The 23,245-nt window shown below is 34.5% G+C and overlaps 1 protein-coding gene across 1 annotated transcript in view; it reads left to right on the top strand.

Moving 5' to 3' along the window:
* Positions 1-6,285: 6,285 nt before the first annotated feature.
* LOC140452503 (uncharacterized) overlaps positions 6,286-23,245 on the top strand; it is a 59,513-nt gene continuing 42,553 nt past the window's right edge. Inside the window, exon 1 of the mRNA XM_072546807.1 lies at positions 6,286-6,440. The gene's annotated coding sequence lies outside the window, so the exon portion shown is untranslated. The remainder of the gene's footprint in view (positions 6,441-23,245) is intronic.

Here is a 23,245-nt window from a genome sequence, read left to right as displayed (position 1 = left end):
TTCCACATGTTTAAATTATTGGCGCCAGTCGACTGGCGCCAGTTTATTGGCACATGAAAACAATTCAAATGCACTGACGCCATGAAAAAAGTAGTTGTACTTATTGGCGCCAGTCCGCGTTTTTAAAGCGTTGTTTTTGTAATCTCTGCTACAATGTCAAAATTTAAATGCTCAAAAGCATTTCAAGAAAATGGTCGATAGAGGAAATAAAAAAGTTTTTAGAGGTGTACGAAGAATATCCTATGCAAATGAATCTCCAGAATCCAAAAATCTTAATATTACTGGCAATTTTATACGAGATGGTAAAGCATCTCTCATGTGACTATCTGACTTTTGGATTTTATTGGATATACGTTTTAATAAAAAATCAAACTAGTCTTGAGTCATTCTCAGATGATTCAAATATGCTTCCGGATCTTCATGAGCTAACTTTTCTATTAAACTATTAGATTCCCCTAACGCACTTCGACGTAATATCCATGGATGGACTCACCATCTGCGCTTTCGTTTTTTCTGTAATGTTGTCTCCAGTATTTTTTGCCTTTCTAATGCTAAAATTTGCACAGTAACATTAATACTTGCATGTACTATTGCAGTTCATGCCATTTTAAATGCCACGCTCGTTTAAAATAATAGAAATGTGCGAAAACCAATGCTGGCGCCAGAAATCTGTCATGCTGCGTCAATAATCAGTGCATGTGGAAGCCCACCTTTAGAAACGAAGTAAAATATGTGCGTCTAAAAGCTAATCAACAATTATAGGAAAAGGCCTATAGATAATGTAAACAAACTTTTCTGGAATTTTTTAGGCTCTATGTTCACTGTTGACAAATATAATAGTTTTGACCTGTGGTCAAGAAGGCCAAACCGTAAAAAATTCTAGCTTAATAGTAAATAAATTCATTTATATAGGTTAGGTTAGGCTTTCTAATAGCATATGGAATAGAGTTAGAAAGAGTCCACAATATTACCTACTTGGGTGCAAACGTTAACGATAACTGGGATATAAATAAAGAAATAAGAATACGCATTGAAAAAGCCAGAGCCGCCTTCTATAAATTAAAGAAAATTCTAATTAATAGAGATATTACGTTAAACCTTAAAGTCAGATTAATATGCTGCTACATATTCTCCACATTGCTGTATGGTATGGAGAGCTGGACCCTTACAGAGACATTAATGAAAAAAATAGAGGCCTTTGAGATGTAGATTTATCGACGAGTATTGCGGAGGTATGAGTTAGGTTGATCGAATAAGAAATGAAATAGTTTTACATCGAATGAAAAAGAGCACAGAAATAACAAAAACGATAAAAATTCGAAGGTTACAATATTTCGGTCATGTAATCAGACATCTAGAGAGGTATAACCTTCTACACCTCATAATACAGGGTAAGATCGCCGGAAGGAGAGGCCCAGGCCGACGAAGAACATCCTGGCTCCGAAATCTCCGGTAATGGTATCAAGAGACCACCGCTAATTTATTTAGAGCCGCGGTAAACAAAGTTATTATTGCCAATTAGATCGCCAACGTTCGATAATCGGACAGGGTACTGAAAGTAGAAGAAGAGGCTTTCTAATAGTACCTCTACCATCTATTAACACCAAGATGGGTAATCTCCAAATTACATAAAAAATTTTATTTGTCTTTGAACGAAGGAGCTGAAGGAATATTTGGTGGTATGGTAAAAATAGTACATGGACAACTAGTAAACATATAACAACTACAAATATAGGTTGAAAGAATGTTATATATATATCCAAAAATAGAAAGAATAAACTGGACAAAATTGCCGCAGAAAAACGCCACCGTCTTTTGACGGTGAAAGATTAAAATCCCGTAGCAAATTACCAATTACCAATTCGTTGTGGAGATACCTAGTGGGGCAAACTCCAGTATAGGGAACATTGAAACGAATAAAACCAGCGTATAACCAGAGAAAACAAACCAAATAAAGTGGAGTATTAGATACAAAACAGATAATAAATGACAGTGCGGCACCATACAGAACATGAAGCATGTAGTGACCTGCTTAAACTTCCCTATTACGTGCAGCCTCGATGATCAAAAGTTTGAACTTCCAGAAAAAATAAAATAAGTAATAAAAAACCCTCATAGATGAATTCTTATACCACAGCTGAAGGGAAGTTAATGAAAGGGTAGGCCAAAACTTAGATAGAAAGTTGATGTGAATGGAATAATTGTGAAAAACTGACAAAGGTTTTCAATGAATAGGATTAATATCGAAGAAGATTTGCTGAGGCTCCATGTTAGAGCTGTGACACTGCTGCTAATGGTGATCTATTATAAAGACGTATTTTGCAATGGTATGGCTTTAAATTGGTATGGAGTATGGAGCTATATGGAGTATTGGTATTAAGCTATACAATGGTATGGAGTTGAGTCGTGGACTTTCACAGACGCTACCAGCAAGAAAATTGAGGCTTTCGAATGTGGTTTTATCGTCGAATCCTGAAGACATCCTATACCGACCACGTTACTAACCAGTATGTTTTATTAAGAATGCAAAAGGAAAAAGAGTTAATAACCACAATAAAAACAACCAAAATCGAATACCTCGATCACATTATGAGTAACAGCGAAAGATATGGTTTGCTGCAATTAATTCTACAAGGAAAAGTAGAAGGAAAACGAGGAACAGGAATGCGAAGGATTTGCTGGCTGAAAAATCTACGTACGTGGTTCAACACAGCAAACACAAATATTTTCAGAGCAGCAGTATGCAAAATACAGATTGCCATGATAGTCGCCAACATCCGAAACGGATAAGCAATACAAGAAGAAAAGGATAGCTTTAAATGGTAGGAGTAATTAGACATGACTGTAAATTTTTGGAGCTTTTTGATTCATTTCTTGAAGAGATTCAGTCGATGGCTTTATTATTTTTCTCTTTTTAACTCTTGGTTTTACATATATACGTAAGGACTATCGTTCTAGAAAGTGTCTTTAGACTAACATGGGTTCAGCTTTTAAAACCCAGTACCTGATTAAACATCTAGAGATTTAAAGTATTGGAACAACGAAATTTATGATGCCTCCAAACAAGATTTAGAACTTTACTAAATATCATCGTAAATGAGTGTGAGTCACAAAAGGAAATAGCACAAATCATAAGAGGTGCCCTCACATAATAACGTATACATGTTGCAACAGCAGTTGTGGATGCCCTACTAGACTTTCATCTTCTGTAGGAGACAAGAATGGGATTGGCTAGATGAATAAGACATGAATGAACACAGCACAGCTACTAGTGGAAAAAATAAGCTATAATCGACATGGCAATATATATATATATATATATATATATATATATATATATATATATATATATATATATATATATATATATATATATATATATATATATATATATATATATATATATATATATATATATATATATATACCATGCGGTCCATATGTATGGAATAAATTCATTTTTAGCGTTATTAGGTACTATCTGAAAAAAACCTGAAACAGGTCGATTTTTATTCTTAAATTGACAAATTACATTATGAAAATATTATCCCCTTCCAGCACCCCCTTTGAATTATAAGCACCCCTCCAAAAATTTTAAATAACAAAGGGGGTCGTGTTGCACCTTATTAGAAGGGATTTTAGTCCTCTGTTCAGCAATATAAAGTTTTTTGAGTTTGTGCAATTATAACTGAGAAAATTGATTTTTACAATTAAATTAAATGTTCAACTTGACCACCATTATTCACTTCTTGACAATAACCGAGGCGATTTTGGAATTCTCGTACAACGTTTTGTATGCCTCGGGGGTTATTTTGTTAGTTTCTTCCGTTATCCTAACTTTTAGTAATAATGCCTGGTCTATTAAAATATACTTTAGAAATAATCAGGTATTTTCGTATCTGTTTTGCTAAACATTAGGGAAAAAACTTTGAAGATAATAAAATATTAGTCAAAAAGCCAAATAAACAATTGATATGAATCTAGTAGGCTGCTCTCATTTAGGTATTTAAAGTTACAAAAGACGTCAGTATGTCAAATGTTTAATACTAAATACCCTGGTCAACAAGTTTCGTAGTCTACAGTTAGAAAAATTGAAAAGAAGTTTCGTTATACTGGACACGTAAAAAATATTAAAAAACCAGGTAGAAATGTTAAATTTACTGATGAAAAAAAGTTAGATCTACTTCTAGAGATTGAGGAAATTCCGCATAAGACAACTCGAAAACTGGCCGCCGCCAATGATGTAACTAAATAATCTATTTTGAGTTTTGCATAAAGAAAAATACCACCCTTACAAAGTTCAGTTTGTTCAGGAGTTAAATGAAGATGATTCCGATAGAAGGCAAGAGTTCTGTGAAATGATGATGGGCAGAATGAACGCAGATTTGCAGTTCATAAACAAAATAGTTTTTTCTGATGAAGCGACGTTTTATTTAAACGGAACGGTTAAAAAACTCAGAGAAAATCCTCACTTGGTGTGTTAGACTCACGCAATATCCTAAAAAAATTAACATTTGGGCTGGTATCATTAACAATAAAATTATTGGTCCTTATTTTTTTGAGGGCACAGTTGATGGTGAGGTTTATCTAGATTTTTTGATTAACTTTTTAGTGCCTACATTACGAAGATTTTTTCCTGATGTCAATCATCGAAATGAGATAGATCGATCTATTTACTACCAAAAGACAGAGCTCTTCCGCATTTTGCACATATAGTTAGAAATTATTTAAACGAAGTTTTTCCCAATTAGGTGGATTGGAAGACGTGGAACGATCGAATGGCCTGCTAGATCTTAGATTTGCCTCCTCTCTATTACTTCTTATGGGGTTATTTAAAATCTTAAGTATATTTTAATAGGCCAAATAGTATTGCTGATTTAAAAGTTAGGATAACGGAAGAAATTAACAGAATAACCTCCGAGGTCGTACAAAATGTTGTGCGAGAATTCCAAAATCGCCTCGGCTATTGTTAAGAAGTAAATATTGGTCATTTTGAACATTTAATTTAATTGAAAGTTACATTGAAAAATACATTTTAAATATTATGTGACATTATTATCTTAATTCAACCTAAAGTTTTGTGATAGAGACATTATCAAAATTTTACATCTTAAAAATCAATTTTCTTAGTTACGATTGCACCAAACTTAAAAAACTTTATATTTTTGAACAGAGGACTAAAATCCCTTTCTAACAAGGTGCCTCACGACCCCCTTTGTTATTTAAAATTTTCGAGGGGGTACTTATAATTCAACAGGGGTGCTGGAAGGGGTTAATATTTTCATACTATAAATTGTCAATTTAAGAATAAAAATCGACCTGTTTCAGGTTTTTTTCAGATAGTACATAACAACACAAAAAATGAATTTATTTATTATATATATATATATATATATATATATATATATATATATATATATATATATATATATATATATATATAGATATATATATATATATATATATATATATATATATATATATATATATATATCCTCTAAAATAACAGCTGAACTGGTAGATGAAAAAGGGGGGTTGAGGTTAATTGGGTATACAGCTGATTAAAAGCCAAGTGTACTCTGTTTAACAATTCATTATATTTCGCCAATTTTCATTGGCATCATCAGATGAGAGCTACAATTATTTAAAACATGGTAAAATACAATTTAATGTATATAAACAACAAACTATTATTAAATTGTATTTTACCATGTTTTAAATAATTGTAGCTCTCATCTGATGATGCCAATGAAAATTGGCGAAATATAATGAATTGTTAAACAGAGTACACTTGGCTTTTAATCAGCTGTATACCCAATTAACCTCAACCCCCCTTTTTTTATATATATATAGGTATATATATATATATATATATATATATATATATATATATATATATATATATAACATATGCTCATAAGGCTTAAAGTCTGCGGAGAACAAGGAAGAATAAGCTTAGAACCCTAACAGGTTTCCTTACGTAACATGATCCAGTCAAGAGATATTTGCATAATACGAGGCTATTTCATTAAAGAATTAAACTTCAGACTTTGTGGCATAGAACCTGAAATTTTCAACCATAGGAATATATTTTCATAATATTTACTATCTTTAATACGAATTACCACAATTTAATTTATTTAATAAAAATACCTGTTTTCAACTTGTTTTGGCTTGCTTATATTGTTTTATTCTAAGCACACGTTATATATTTATTTGACTAAATTTCAGTGCAATGTTTTTTGCCTCAATTAGGGTACGGTTAGTATTGTGAATTACAAACAGTAGTCGTCGTAGTCGTTTGGAAGCGGTTGAAAGTATTAAATGCTTGTTCAGTAGATACAGCTCATATAAGTCAAAATATACGAAATCAACAAAATCACCTTAATATAACTGAAAAGAAAAAGAAAATTTAGAATTCGAACCTACAAGTTAACAAGGTAACATTATTTATATAAACATTTGTTTATAAACCAGCATTTGCCACAACAAATTTTTTTGGTTTTGAATAATATATTAAGTTGTTAATATATCAAGTTTAATCATAATTCGTGTTTGAGTAATTTATTTAAAGTAATTGCAATCGATATATTATTAGTAGATCTCATCAAATCGTTGTGCCCTTTTTTGTCTCGTATAGAAAAAACTAGTTCTTCGAACGAATTATATGCTAGAATTTCGTTTTTGCGTGTGCTTCGTGTATATATACATTTGTTTTTAACATTTTGCAAATTTAAAAATAGTTCTTTTGTATTTATTTCAATATGCCTAATACTAATAATTACTGTGAAAAGTATCTAGCTGTCATTCCTGGGATATTTTGGTTTTTGTTCCATTTTATTTCTGCAGCATTGACCATTTTTTGAAATTATTTTCAACGTTCATAAACAATTTGCCTAAACGTGAAAACGAACTAAAATTAGAAATATTGCGAGCTAAAAGGGAAAATACTTTTCGTAGAGCTCAATTATGTTATGATGCAGGGTCGGCCTTAAAAAAGGGTCCAGAGAATGCAGCAAAAATTCGTAACTTTGCAGTTAGATATAGTACCTTTGGAAAACTTTATCAGAATATCAGGAAGTTGTTTAATATTTTGTTGTCTTAAAACAAGAGATGGATCTAGATGCTGACGTTACTTACAATACGCAGTTAGATGTATTGGATGATATGTATTCCAATATTGAATATTTAGCTTCTTTATTAATAGCAAACCTGTTTTTATAATATATGATAGAATAATAATTCTAATATTAAAATGACTAAATTTGAATCATGTACTTACATTTGGTGATGAAGATATATCCCTGTGGCCTGCTTTCTTCTATGAAAATTTCTAACGATTTTTGCATAACAAAATAGAATATCCCAAATCAGATAAGTTGCACTATTTGTTAAGTTGTATTTCCGGGAAAGCCTCGAAAAGTTGTAGCTCAATAGAACCCATTCCTGATAATTTTGATATTATTTGGAATATGCTCGTTGAAAGATATAACGATAAAAAATATTTGTTTAACCTCTATATGGATCGAATTGTTAATTTTTAGGGTTTGCAATCTAACAGTGCATCCAGTTTGGAAATATTTTTGGAAAAATTTGATAATAATGTTACTTCATTGAAACGTTTAAATCTAGCTAATTTAGAGGATCATATTTTAATTTAATTAGCTATGTTAAAATTACCACAGGAGACCATAGATTCATTTGATTTAATAAGAAATAATAATGATTTACCCGCCTATAATGAGATATTAAAATTTTTACGTCAATGTCTCTTATTAAAAATGATAATCCCAGAATTCCATTAGTAATTTTTCGTTTCAAAAATCAACCAAATCGTTTCATCTGCAAGAAGTATTCAATAAGTATTCCTCCATACATTGTGTTGTTTGTAATGAAGATTGTAAAGATTTCATTTTTTAGGGCTACCCTTTCAATGAAGATTTAAATTAGTGAACGAAAAGAATTTGTTGAAATTGTTTTTCTTCGAGTATAATAGTCCTTCAAAATTTTCTTGTGTTAAATGTAAATCTCGTCACCATTCGCTTTTGCATAAACCAAATACTACTCTACACATTGAAAATGTTTGCTTTCACTCCACTAGTACTGAACCTACCTCTGATTCTTCTGAGAATCATTCTAGTTTACATGTACGCCATTCTAAAAATACCCCAAATGAATCAAAGTCGAGTTCTGTTGATAAATGGGTAGTGCTCAAAATGTTCGATTTTTGTTATATTCTTCTGCTAATTTACTTACCTTTGATTGTTCCCGAAAATTAGACTTAAGCTATTCGAAATTAAATTTATCAGTCTCTGGTTCAAAAACGCTGATAGTAGGTAAATCAACACTGTTATCTTTTCCCATTTTGATAAAAAATACAAGATCCTATAGAAGTTTTACTTCTATAGGATCTTCTATCTCTTCTATAGATAAAATCTCTAATATTTTGCCAGATCAACTAGTTGATAAAGACCGTATTAACAGTATAGAACATTTGTTTGCATTTAGCTGACACTCATTTTTCTTCCTGGAAACATAGATGATATTTTAGGCTTATCTGTCTTTTCAAGTATCATTGGTTATAATAGAGTTTCGTCCGAAGCTTCTCTATTTTTATATAGATGCATATGCTGTATCCAGGAATTTGGGATCTTTTTGATTTTATTCATTATTGCAGTCTCGTAAGCTAATTTGCGACAGTCTATATTACTTAATCCATAAAATATATATGCACACTCTTTAAGATAGTTTATAAGGGTTTCCTCTTGATCTGCATTAAAAATTTGATTCACGTTATAGTTAGGAACTCACGAAATATAATTTCCTCCTGCATTTCTACTTTTTAGATACTTAATACATTCTTAGAGTAGGATAGGAAATTCCTCTAACTTTAGCAGCTTTTCTGATTGTCTCTTCAGTATTAATAAGCTCCAAAACTGCCGCTATGTTTTCTTTTGTGTGGGTTCCTATTTTTGACTACTACTACTTGTCGGTTTATAACGTTCTCCGCTGTTTTCCGACTTCCAATCGCCACCTAGTCCGGTTGTTCCATAGGTCTTCTTCTATGGCCCTCTCTCTCAGTCCTTTATTTATTCGCTCCAACTTTTTCTCGGTCTACCTCCTTTTCTCTTTCCTTCTGGTTGCCATTTTAATATTTCTTTTGGTATTCTTTATTCATCCATTCTTTGTATATGTCCGAACCAGATAAGTTGTTTTGTTGTTAGGTCATCTGTGATTGTTCGTTTTATTCCCATTATTTATCTAATGCGTTCGTTGGTAGTCCTTTCTCTTCTAGATCTTCCTACAGCTCTTCTCCAAAAATCCATTTCCGTCGCTTTCAGGGTTGCCAGTGTTCCTTCTTTCAGTGGCCATACTTGATAGCTGTACAAAGTGATACTTTGTACTATAGTCTCATATATCCTCTTTTTATTTTCTTTGCTGATGGATTGGTCCAATAAAATGCTGTTTAACATTGTGATGGCTTTTCTCTCTCTTATGGCTTTGTCTAATGGTCCATCTTGTGAAATAGTGATACCTAGATATTTGTAGTCACAGCAGTGATTTATGCTGGTGTTATCGTCTAATATGAGATCTTTTTGTTCTACTCCAATGCACAGGTATTTGGTTTTCTTTTTATTTACTTCTAGACCCCATATATCATACTCTTCAATTAATTTTCGTGCCATATAGTTTAAATCGTCATAATCTTGAGCCATTATTACTTGATCGTCTGCAAAGTTGAGCGTATATACCATAGTGTTGGTGAGCGGTATCCCCATTCTCCTGCATTTTGGTTTCCATCCTTTTAAACCACTTTCGAGGTATATTTTAAATAAAGTGGGGGACAGACAACATCCTTGCTTTAATCCTTTTGATGTTATAAATCTTGTTGTTATTTGTGTCCCTGCTTTTATTTTTGTTATTAGTTGGTTGTATAGCACTTTGACGGCTTTTATTAATTCTATATTAATATTCGTGCTTTCCATTGATTGTCACAGCTTCTTCAGTGGAACGCTTTCGTAAGCTTTCCGTAGGTCGACGAACAACATATGAATCTCTTGATTCCGTGCCATATTTTTTTCTATTATCTGGGTTAAGGAGAAAATGTGGTCAATAGTGGATCGACCCGTACGAAATCCTGCTTGTTCTTCTGCTTCATAATCTAAGTATTCTCTCTCAATTCGGTTCTTTAAAACCTTTATTCGACTCATAGATCCGGTAACAGCTATTCCTCGGTAATTTTCACAATTATTTTTATCACCCTTTTTATATAGTACTGAGGTATATCTTCCATTCCGAAGGGATTTCGCTTGTATTTATACATTCTTGAAATAGTTGTCGAAGACATTCATACAATTTGTTCGTTCCGTACTTAAACAATTCTCCGGGTATATCCCTTGGTTCGGGTGCTTTGTTTCTTTTCAGCTGTTCACACACATTTCTAATTTCCTCTGTTGTTAATCTTATTGGTGAGCCTACTATTGAAATTCGATCTTGGTTTTGATTTCTATGTTCTTGAAATTCGACTCTATTCTCTACCAAAAGTCCTTTGAAATACTCTTGACAGTCTTCCGGTTTTCTGCTCTGTATTACTTCTTTATTCCTTTCTTTTCTCAATTTTTTTATCAGTTTCTAACTTTCTGTGCTTCTGGTTCCTCCTAGATAAGTATTTATTAGTTGGCAGTTTCTCTCCCAAGACTCGTTCTTCTTCTTAGAGATTTTCCTTCGTACTTCTGCTTGTTTTTCTTTATATTTTATTTTGTCTTGTAATGATTTGGAGCTTAAATATTGTTGGTATGCATAGTTGTCTTTTACATTTTATTTCTTCCTCTATTTCGTTATCCTACCAGTATGGTTTGTTTACCTTGGGTTTTATGAAGTATCCCATTGCTTCAAATACTGCTTCGTGTAAACATTTTTTTATGTGTTCATATAACTGGTCGATATTCTTAGGGGCGGGAATTTGTAGCTTCTCATCCAATCTACTTTTGAATAAGTCTTTAGTACTTTCTTCATATAGACTTTTGATGTTGTATCTTCGTTCCTTTACCTTTTCTGCCTTGTTTATGTCTATATATGTTTCTCTCTATTGTCTTCGGATTGGGAAGTTTATTTGTGAACGTAATAAATAGTGATCGCTACCGCATCTTGCGCTTCTCTGGACTCTTACGTCTTAGTCGGGTTTTTTGTTTTGTTACAATATAATCGGTTACTGATTTTATGTTTCGTGTGTCTTGAATCCATGTATAGCTGTGTATCAGTTTATGTGGAAAGTATCCATTTAAGATTCTGGTTGCATAAATCTATGAATCTTTCACCATTGTTGTTCGTGGTGTCTTCTCCGTATTTTCCTACTATTTCTTCCGCGTTTTTTCTTTCTACTCTACTGTTAAATCCCCCATTAATATTATTTCTCGCGATTGACTTATTTTCGATATTTCCTCGTGAAGCTATTCAAAAAATGCGTCTTTTACGTTGGCTAGTGCGTCATTATTTATTGCGTATACGCCCATAATTGTTAGTTTATATCCGTGAAGCCACATATTTACTTTAATTAATCTTTCATTTATGGCTTCCCAGGTTGTTATGAACTTACTTAGTCTTCTGTGAATCATTAAAAGAAATTCCCTATTAAGCTCTACATTCTTTTGGTACTCCACTATAGAAATGGTCCTATTTTCCCAGATTTTCAGAGCCCGTTCCCTTCTTTTTTGTTTCGGTAATGACTGCTATGTCTATTTTTAATTCTATTAATTCATGTAAGACTTCATTGAGTTATTTTGATATACCTTGAACGTTCCATGTACCAAAAAATCGTGTCCTTTTTCGAAGCTTATGTCGTCTTTGTTGTGATGTCCTATTCCGAGGCGTGTGATTGGGTTTTTTTAACATTTTTATGTTTTTTACATGCACTGGGGAGTTAGCCCAATGCCTTAACCCCCAACCTGGAGAAGCAGTGGTTTGGGTTCAGAGTCTCCCTCTCCCAGACGGATTGCGGGATCTACCGCTAACGGGTTCCGTCCAACCTTTTGATTTCATATGAACCCTAAAATCAGGGGTCGCCACTTCCGCCATACACACCGTACCAAAGATGTTCTTCTCCGTCGTGGATACCGTTGTGGTCTTCATCCGTGACCCTGGACAAGGGACTCTAAGCAGGTACTAGTTTCCTGGGTCAGGAAACTCCTGGAATCTGCGGAGGGCAGGCATTGATTCACTTTCCCTGGTAGGACTGTCACAAGGAATTCCTACCCGCTACCCGCGTGTTCCTATTGTCGAGGGGTATATTTCCGAGCCATGCTGTAAAATAAATAAATAAATATTACTTCATTATCAATATCTATATTAAATTCTATTTATATATAAAAATATATATAAATATATATATATATATATATATATATATATATATATATATATATATATATATATATATATTTAATATCTATATTAAAGTATCCAATATCTTCTCCCAATGCCTTGATGACATTTCGGAAGCTCTCACTTATATAAGAACTTATACTTATACTCTTGTATAACTCACTTATACAAGAATATAATGAGGCTTTCCAAGTGTATAGTCGTCGCTTGGGTAGTTTATACCAAGTGTTTGCAATGATCGTGTCGTTATGTTTACAAAATTCATACAATCTCTATCCTCGATCGTTAGGTTCTCCAAAACCATAAGGACCTATAGTTTGACCTTTTCGACCTTGACAATTTTTGCATTGAAGTCTCCTATAATATATAAAATTTCGTGTTTATTAAAGTTCTGTAAGTTATTTAGTATTTGATCATAGAGCTTTTCGATTTCATCATCATATTTCCTAACTGAAGTCAGGGCATAGATTTGAAGTATATTGATTTTAAATGGTTGAGTATTTATTTGCAGTAATATTATTGTACCCAAGATTGGTACCGAGTTGATCATTTATTTACTCAGTTCTGATGTTACTAATATACCTATTTTTGTGATGCTGGTCTTTTGTGCTATTACTGGAATAATATGATACACTACCGTTCTTTTTACAAGTTCCTAACTCTGGTCATCTCAATTTGCTGATTCTCAGTAGATCTATTTTCATTTCTTGAATTGCATTGTCAACTTTTCCAGGCGTAAATAGACTTCTGATATTCCATGTGCATATTCTCAAATTAGATTTTTTTCTTTCTAGGATTTCTTCACGAGGTTTTCGCATGTTTAGGGGCTGAGAAACCGGGTGGTAGAAATATGTTTCGTCTCTCCTACCGAATCTTGGCCTCCGCTTTCCATGATTAGTAACGGTTTGCAATGTAGTCGTTCCCCTTTTGCCTTCTGCATTCTTATGCCGTTGACCATTGTTGATTCATCTGCCTTCGGGGCCGATTTCTCAACCCCGGGACAAAGGACTGCCCTACCACTTACCAACTCATCAGCCCGAAGCTGTTGGTCAGTAAGTGGGGGATTGCTTATACTGGCAATCATTCGGACGTCAAAGTTTCGTTTTTTATCTAGCTGTATGGTCAGAATCAAGATCATCACATGGGTAGGTGAGGTTAACATTGGGATAGAAGAGGTTATACATTGCGCATCACTATCCCTTATATCTCAAACTAAAGTCAACGTGTCACATACAAAAGGGGACAAAATCACTCCCAAATAGATTTTTTCATGACAAGAAAAGAAGATAAACGTAAATGCAAAGACTACAAAGTAATAGTTAGTGAGACTGTGAGCCAACAACATAAATTGGTTGTGCTGGATATCGAAGTATAAAAACCGAACTAAACCAAAATAATGAAAAGGATCACAAAAGTGGTGAATGTGGATAAGAAAATTGATGAGATCTAATTCAAAGTAAAACTAGTAGAAAAATCAGCTGGAACATGAAAGTAAGTCCAAATACAATTTGGAGGAATATGAGCATTATTATTAGAGATACTGCTATTGAAATACTTTGAAACCTCAGGAAAGAAGTTTGAGAATCAAGAGGCCTGGTGGTGGTCAAACTAAGTTCAAGGAGAAGAGAAAATTATATAAACATTAGCAGGAAAGTAGGTCGAACACAGTCGGTCTTCAAAACTATACGGTGGCAAAGAGGAAGCTAAAGAAGTAGTAAACAAAGCTAAAGCACAGTTTAGGGGGAGGGAAACCATGCTCCATCCCTTTATCCTTCCAAAATCTAATAACCTATTTTTTATCCTTCTATGGCGAAGTGCAGCAGCGATCATAAGTACCAGCCCAAGGCGCAAAGGAAAGGATCCTGGATCGGCCTGAAACTGGACTACCACAAGTATGACCGAACAGTTTGAATGGTTGTCGTAATGAGATTCGGAAGGTAATGGAAAACCACCCCATAAAAATGTTTCTAAAACAGTTATCATGGCAATAAACTACGATGACAATAATATTACTGATCATGGTGATCGGATCCCAAGACCCGACAGGGGAGGATACACACAATCAAATAGTAGGACCTTTCAGGTCGTTAGCCAGCAAAATCTCTACATAAGGCCTAGCAAAAGGACTACAAAAGGAAAGAAGTCCTCAACATCTACGGATTGGAACTTGGAATGTACGAAGAATGTACTTGAGTGGCAAAACCCATGAAATTGTAAGAGAGATGAAAATATTAAAAATAGACACATTTAAGATATTACTACAGATATTATTACAGATAAAGATGAGACTACCAGCGAGGAATTCTACGAACAACTGGGAAGCCTAATGAAAATGACAAAAAAAAAACATGAAATAACATTGGTGATAGGAGATTTCAATGCAAAGGTTGGCTGAGTTAAGGTGAATGAGGTCATGAGAAACTTCGGCCTAAGGGAAAGAGGCGATAGACTTATATGTTTCTGTCAGGAATATTTTTCTTTTATTTAACATTTTAATATATTTACAATCAGTAATATAATTACAATAAGTAAATTGTCTAACAATATTTAACAATATAAAAACATTATGAAAGAAAAATGTCTTGTAGAAAATTGCTCATTGACAATTTCCTGTGTATTCTAGGCACTGGAATAGTATCAGGTATGTCTTAGGGTTTGCTTGAACTTCAGCTTCTAGATTCTAATGAGCTTCTGCGACTAGTTTATAGTTAACAGGTCGGCTGGTGTCTTTCGTTTGAGCCTTCGTCCGATTGGTTGTGTCATTAAATTTTGGGCTAGATTATTGGGGTGGTCTGGTAATCTCTGATCATATTGTTGGCAGGGTTTGGTAAGTTTTTCGTTGACAGTTGTCATTTTGAGGTTTCGTGCAATCTTCTTGTTTGGAACGTACCATGGAGCATTAGTTATCATTCGGAGGACTTTTGATTGGAATCTTTCAATAATGTCAATACTGGATCTAGCTGCTGTTCCCCATAGCTTAATTCCATGGCTCCAAATGGGTTTTAAAATAAATTTATATGTTAAAATTTTGTTGTCGATTGACAGTTTTGACTTCTTGCCTATTAACCAATATAGTTTCTTGAGTTTAAGGCCCAGCTGTTTTCGCTTGGTAAATATGTTTTCTTCATGTGAGCCTGCGATCCAAATACATTCTTAAGTATTTTATTACGTCTTTCTGTGGCAGAGGTTGACTGTTTAACGATACTGGAGGGCAGTTTTCCTTACGTTTTGTAAATGTTACCTGCGTAGATTTTGTTTCGTTGGCTCTTAGATGCCACATTTTTAGTTAAGTTTTTATTGCATTTAGATTAGCCTGTACTCTGTGTGATGCTACAGCTGTGTCTTCAGGAGAAGAGATTACTGTTGTGTCATCTGCATAAGTTGCTTTTGTAACTTCTGGTGATTAACACTGTCTTGAGGGACTCCAGCCATAATTGTGTAAAGTCTGGTATACTCATCGTGATGTTTTACAAGTAATTGTTGGGAAGTGATTTTTTGATTTTAAATAAAAATCCATTATGCCAGATTTTGTCGAATGCATGGAAGATGTCTAAGAAGATTCCGTAGCAATATTTTCTGTTTTCTAGTGATTGACGTATTTTTTGGTAAACCCGGTGAATTTGTTCAGTGGAAGCTTGCTGTGGCCCAAAGTCAAACTAGCGATGAGATATTATTTGTTTGTCAATTAAAATTGGCTCTATTTTGGATATCAGTACGTTTTTCAATCTTTTAGACATAATAGGGAGCAGGGTAGCGGGTAGGAACTCCTTTGGATAGTCCTATCAGGGAAAATGAATCAATCCCTGTCCTCCGCAGATTCCAGGTGTTTCCTGACCCGGGAAACCAGTACCTGCTTAGGGTCTCTTCTCCAGTGTTACGGATGAAGTCCACAACGGCAGCCACGGCGGAGAAGAATACCTTCGGTACAGTGTGAATGGCGGAAGTGGCAATCCCTTGATTTTAGGGATTGTATAAAATCACTCACCAACCCGTCTAGCCAGCGTGATGTTTTAAGGCTAAAAAACCTCCTAATAGGAATATGGCGATATCTAAAATAAAAGGAATGGGTCCCCAGGTGGGTAGACCATACAGTAACGGCAAATCCCATTCCTTTGGAAAAAAGGACAGCTTCATGGAATCTGGGGAAAGCACGAAATCGCTAAAAACCACACGATTGAACATCGCAACTCTAAATATAAGGTCCTTAAGCAAAGATGAAAAAGTCTACGAACTCGAAGAAGACATCAAGGACTTAAAATGGGACATAATTGGTTTAGCAGAGGTAAAAAGAAAAGGGGAAGAGTGCATAACACTAGAGTCCTTCTTCTTCTTCTTCTTGTGCCACTCCTATTGGAGATTGGAAATCATTAAGGCTCTCCTGACCTTGTTTACAGCTGACCTAAAGAGTTCATTAGTGGTAAAGCAAAACCACTCTCTCAAATTACGCAACCATGACATTCTTCTACGGCCTGGATTCCGTTTTCCTTCTATTTTTCCTTGCATTATATTTTGGAGTAATGCGTATTTATGTCCTCTCATCAGGTTACTCAAATATTCGAGTTTTCTTCGTTTGATCGTTGACAAAATTTGTGGATCTTTTCCTATCCTTCGCATTACTTCAAAGTTTGTAACTCTTTCAACCCAACTTATCTTCAGCATTCGACGGTAGCACCACATCTCGAAACTTTCAATATTTTTTATATTGTTCTGCTTGAGAGTCCAGGCCTCTACGCCGTATAATAGCGTGTTAAATACGTAGCCCCTTAGCATTCTTCATCGGAAAGGGATGCTTATATCTCTGTTGCAGAGGAATTTTCTCATCTTTATGAAAGTGGCCCTGGCAATTTCGACATGTCTTTTTATTTCATTGTTTTGGTCTCCAGTTTCGTTTATTGAAGTACCTAAGTATTTATAACTTGATACTTTTTCAATTTTAATGCCGTTTATGCTAATATGTGCTGGTTGTGTCATGTTCTTACTGAAGACCATATACTTGGTTGTTTTGATATTGATACTTATGCCATAATTGTTGCAGGCAATGTTTATATTTGTAAGTAATCGTTGTAATTCTTCTACTGTTCTTGCGACTAGTACAGTGTCGTCTGCTTATCGAATATTATTTACAACCTCTTCAAAAGGGTTTCCTGGCAGATGCTTTCACTATAAACATTAAATAGCAACGGTGACAAAATAGATCCTTGTCGTACTCCTCTACGTATTTCTATTGCTTGTGATATCTCATTTTCTATTTTGATGTTAGCTTTCTGATTCCAATATAGATTGAGAATTATTCGCAGATCTTTACTATCTATGTCATTTCTTTCAAGAATGTCTCTTAGCTTATCATGGCGTACTCTGTCAAACGCTTTTTCAAAATCGATAAAACATGCATGTACTTCCTGATTAACGTCTAGGCATCTTTGTGTAAGAACATTCAAACCGAAGAGAGCTTCTTGAGTACCTAATCCCTTTCTGAACCCCATCTGTGTATCACTAATATCTGAATCCAACTTTTGATAAACTCGGTTGTGGATAACTTTTAGAAATATCTTGGCTCATAATATGGCTCATTTAAGATATTGTACGGTGTTCTGAACATTCTTTTGCATTGTATTTCTTTGGCAGTGTAACGAATGTAGACAACAGCCACTCTTGAGGTATAATACCAGTTTTGTATATTTTGTTAAATAAGTGCAATATTATACCTATTGAGTCATCATTCAAGAGCTTTAGCAATCCAGTAGGAACCTCCATCCAGGTATAATACCAGTTTTGTATATTTTGTTAAATAAGTGCAATATTATACCTATTGAGTCATCATTCAAGAGCTCAGCAATCCAGTAGGAACTGGAAAGTCCATTTGCCTTTCCAGTTTTGGAATTTCTAAGTGCCGCTTCTACTTCACATTTTAGGATTTCAGGTCCCGTTTCACCATTTACCTGAACAATGTTATTTCTATTGTCATCAAACAATTCTCTTATGTATTCACTCCATCTATTAATTTTTTCTGTTAAATCTATAATAAATAATCTTTCCGTCTTTGTTCTTAAGCAAACTTACTTGATGTCTTCTTTGAGTTCCTGTAATTTCTTTTACTTTTTTATGTACATTGAATGTGTCATATTTTCTTTCATAGTTTTCCATTTCTACACATTGTTCTGTTCATTGTTCAATCCATAATTCTTTGCTTTATGTTCTTATCAACCTCTCTGTATTTTTGGGCATTATTCTTCATTTTACGTCTTTCATCCATTAGTTCTAGTATGTCTCGTGTCATCCATACCTTGTGTTTCTTTGCAAATCTGGTTAGGTGTTTATTTCCAGTAGTTCTTATTGTAGTGTTTATATACTTAAGTTTTTCATCTATGTTGTCTGTTCTGCGGATTTGACTTTCTGCTATTCTGAGGCTGGTGTTTATTTATTTCTTCTTGCACTGTTTGTCGTAGGTGTTCACTTTTTAGCTGGCTTAAGTCTAACGCTGGGATGATGGTTTTTCTTATTTTCTTTGGTCTAGCTTCTATCACAGATACGCCTGGATTATGATCCGAACCGATATCAGCTCCAGGATAAGTTTTAGTAGATTTCACGGCCTTACGGTATCTTTTTGTCACCATTATGTAATCTATTTGGTTTCTGATTACTTTTTCTTGAGTGTGTTGAGGTGACGTTTACGTATACAGTCGCCTTGGGGGTAATTTAAAGAATGTATTAGTTATTATTAAATCTTCACTTTGACAAAACTGAACTAAACGGTCACCCCTTTTATTTCTGTTACCTAGATAGGATTTCTGTTACCGTGGAGAGGATCCTGAAGAGGTTCCATGAACTATTCGGTACAACACCAACCCCACCAAGGAAGAAGAGCGTACCTGATACTCCAACAAGACCAGAAGCCCAATCCGCGTCCACTCCAGAAGAACCTGAACCCGGGAAAAACTCCGATCTCACAGAGATCGTCCCAAAGCACCTGATCGAGAGGGGGACTAAAAGATACCGGATATGGTGTAACAACGGGAGGAAGACTGTGGAAAAGATACCGCGAGAGATAGATGGCATCACAAGGCTGTAGACGTCATACACAAAAAAAGGTATGTTACTTTTTTTTTCCAAAGAGAAGGGGATGTAACGATGTGCTGAACGTCCTACTTCAACAGTTCGAACCGTGGGAGTGTCGATAATCATGAATCCATTTCCACGACAAGACGACGAGGTGGGGTCCGGAGCGGCTATTTAAAGCGAGCGAATATTTTGATTGCGAGAGCGTTTGGCGCTTCCGCCGGACTGAGGTGGAAGCGAGTATAAGTCTGCGTGCGATCGAATTCGCGTATTTCATTTTCTGTTAGTAATAATAATTTTTCTTTTACAGACGTCCGCCGGGGGATTCACTCCACGGGATCCAGGCGGGGATATAGAATATATTTTATTTTTATCTTTGTACATACGTTAGAATTAATAGATTTATTTTTATTTCAATCTGTGTTTTTCTGAGTCTGTCGCCTCGAAAGAGCTACCCGTCACAAAATGTAAACGAGAACATCTCCCTGAAAATTATTTAAGTATACGCTCTAACCGCAGCACATCCCGATGAAGAGATAGACGAATTTTATGAGAAAATTGCAGAAACTAGTACGAATTATCACAGCACGCATACGATGATAATAGGAGACTTCAACGCTAAGATCGGACAACGACTTGAAAAAACCGAAAACTCTATAGGACAATTCTGCTCTGGAGTTAGAAACGAGAGAGGAGAAACCTTGGTTAACTTTCTACAAGCTCACAAATTCTATGCAATGAACACATTCTATAAGAAAAAACCTCAAAGAAAGTGGACGTGGCTATCCCCAGACGGAAAAACTCGGAACAAAATAGACTACATACTGTGTAACAAAACATATATCATACAGGACGTAACAGTAATAAATACTGCGTCAGTAAGTAGTGATCACCGAATGGTTAGAGCCAAATTAGAGATAAAACATAATAAAAATAGAAATAAATTTAGAAAAACTTGGAATATAGACACAGATAAACTAAAATCTAATACAGAACAATATAAAAGCAAGTTAAAACCCGCGAAAGTATTAAATCTAGATAAACTTAGCTTAAATTAAATCAATGAAGTCATAACAAAAGAACTATTAAATGCAAGCTCAGAAGTGTTAACTACTAACAGAAAACAAAAATCCAAAATAAGTGTAGAATCACAAAACATGCTGAAACAAAGAAAAGATCTTCTGAGACAAAACAAAAGAGACACTACAGAATTTAAGGAACTTAATCGAGTAATAAGAAAACAGATAAAAGAGGACATTAAAAGACCTCAAGAAGACCGTATAGAACAAATCATTGAGAAAAACCGAAGTCTCAAATGCACAAAACCGAAACTAGAAAAGAAAAACATAATAACCATTAAAAATGAACAAGGACAACTAGAAAAAAGTAAATCTAATATTGCAAACTCAATTAAAAAGTTCTACGCCGATCTGTACCGTTCCAGAAACGATCCCCCTAACTCCTCAAAGCAGAACTTGAAAAGGCAGATAACAAATGTCAACTCAGAAGTGATGCCCGAAATAAGCCACGAAGAAATAGAAAGAGCAGTAAAAGAAATAAAAAGGAATAAAGCTCCTGGAAGCGATGCAATCCTAGCAGAAATTCTGAAGGAAGGCGGAGAAGAAGCCATCACATATCTAAAAATACTATTTAATAAATATCTATTCCAAGATCTGAAAAATTATAGACCAATTTCACTTCTTTCACAGCTTTACAAAACCTTTACAAAAATTATTACAAACAGGTTAACAATTAAATTTGACGCATATCAACCAGTAGAACAAGCCGGATTTAGAAAAGGGCACAGCACCTGTGGCCATCTATATACTTTAAAAATACTAATAGAAAAGACTAACGAATACAATCCCCATTCTGTCTGGCTTTTATAGATTATGAAAAAGTTTTTGATAGCGTAGAACTGTGGGCAATAGAAGAAGCATTAGTCAACAACCGGATCGACTCCAGGTACAGAATATTAATACATCATATTTACGAACAAGCTGAAATGATAGTGACGTTGGGTAATGCAATCGAAACAAGACCAGTAAAAATCAACCGAGGAGTAAGATAAGGAGACATAATATCTCCAAAATTATTTACATCTGCCCTAGAAGATATCTGTAAGTCAATAGACTGGGAAAATAAGGGAATCCCTATTAACGGAAGATACTTAACCCATCTTATCTGATACTTGAACCATCTGATACGCAGATGATGTAGTACTAATAGCCGACACGTGGAATGCACTGAATACGATGATTGAGGAGCTACACATAGAATCCCTAAAAAAGGACTGAAAATGAATTTCAGCAAAACTAAACTAATGTCAAAAAAAGATGACAAACCTATGATAAGCATCGAAGGGTCAGAGATATAACACGTAGATGAATATACATCTCTGGGTCAAAATGTCAAAGTAAGCAAAGAAAATCAGACTACCGAAATAAGCAGACGTGTAAAAATGGGATGGGCAGCATTCGGAAGACTCTCATACGTACTTAAAAATAAAAATATACCTCAAAGACTGCGAACCAAAGTATTTAATTCCTGTATCCTACCTGTACTTACATATGGAGCTCAAACCTGGACGTTCACTAAAATAAACATGGAGAAGATCAGAAAAACTCAGAAACTTAGAGAGCTACGGAACGACAGATGCTGGGTGTCTCACTCAAAGACCATAAAACCAATGAAAACATTCGTAATAGAACAAAAGTAAAAGACCACGAGGAAGACCGCAAATGCGATGGAGCGACGATATTAAAAGAACTGCATGGCCAATGTGGAAACGTCTTACAAACAACAGAGATGAATGGCGAGAATTAGCAGGGGCCTATATTCGGCAATCCGAATAGAGAAAAGGGCTTAAAAAAATAGGGAGCAGACTAATAGGTCTGTAAGATATATTTCTTCCAACGATTTTCCGGGTTTTGGAATTAATATTATTTGGACTAATTTACAAACTAAAGGAAAATGCCCTGTTCTTAATATGGCGTTATACAGTTGTGTAAGATAAAGTAGGGGTTTTCTTGATTTTTCCTTTAAGATTAATACGGTAGTTACGTCATACCCTGGGGACTTTTTGGGGATTAATTTGGCGTGAATAATATTATTGTCTTCGTTCAATGTTAATTGTTTTAGATGACTTTCAAGTTGATAGGACGATGTTAGATACATTTAGATTTCGTTATCTACATTATTAGTTCATCTTCAGGAAAAGGCTAGAAAACCGTTTTAAGATATTGGTAGCTAAGATATTTAATATATTAAGAGATTGGTAGCTCCTGTAGGCGAAAGATGTCCGAGATAAGAATATATACCATTGTGTTTGTGGTTATTCAATAATGCTTTTAACTGCTACAGCTTCTTGTATGGATTAGTTATGGTATTTTGTGGCATTGTCAATTTCCAGGTTTGTATTTAATAAGATATTTAATTCTAATTTACTAGTTAGTAATTCTCTGCATTGTTCCCAGTTTGTGGATTTTTTAGGTAATGTAGCAGATGGTCTTCTGTAAACGATTTCTGAACTTACTTCTATTTAAACAAGAGAATTGCCAGAAGACCTATCATAACAAGAAGAAGCCCTTATGTGGTTGTTTGGTAAACCCATGGTGACACCAAAATTTAGGTGAGTCTTCGCCGCATCCACTATCGCCCTCCATCCTCTACGATCTTGAGCTTCTATTTCCCATTGTTTTACCACAATTCTAGATAAATCGGCTTCAACATCATCCTTCCATCTTTTTCTCGGTCGGCCTACTGATCTTCTACCATCTGGTCTTTCAAAAAACACTGTCTTTAACAC

This window comes from Diabrotica undecimpunctata, chromosome 10 (assembly GCF_040954645.1).
Source record: "Diabrotica undecimpunctata isolate CICGRU chromosome 10, icDiaUnde3, whole genome shotgun sequence".
NCBI lineage: Eukaryota > Metazoa > Arthropoda > Insecta > Coleoptera > Chrysomelidae > Diabrotica > Diabrotica undecimpunctata.
The sequence above is the reverse complement of the archived record's forward strand: the minus strand, read 5'-3'. Positions and strand labels throughout refer to the sequence as shown.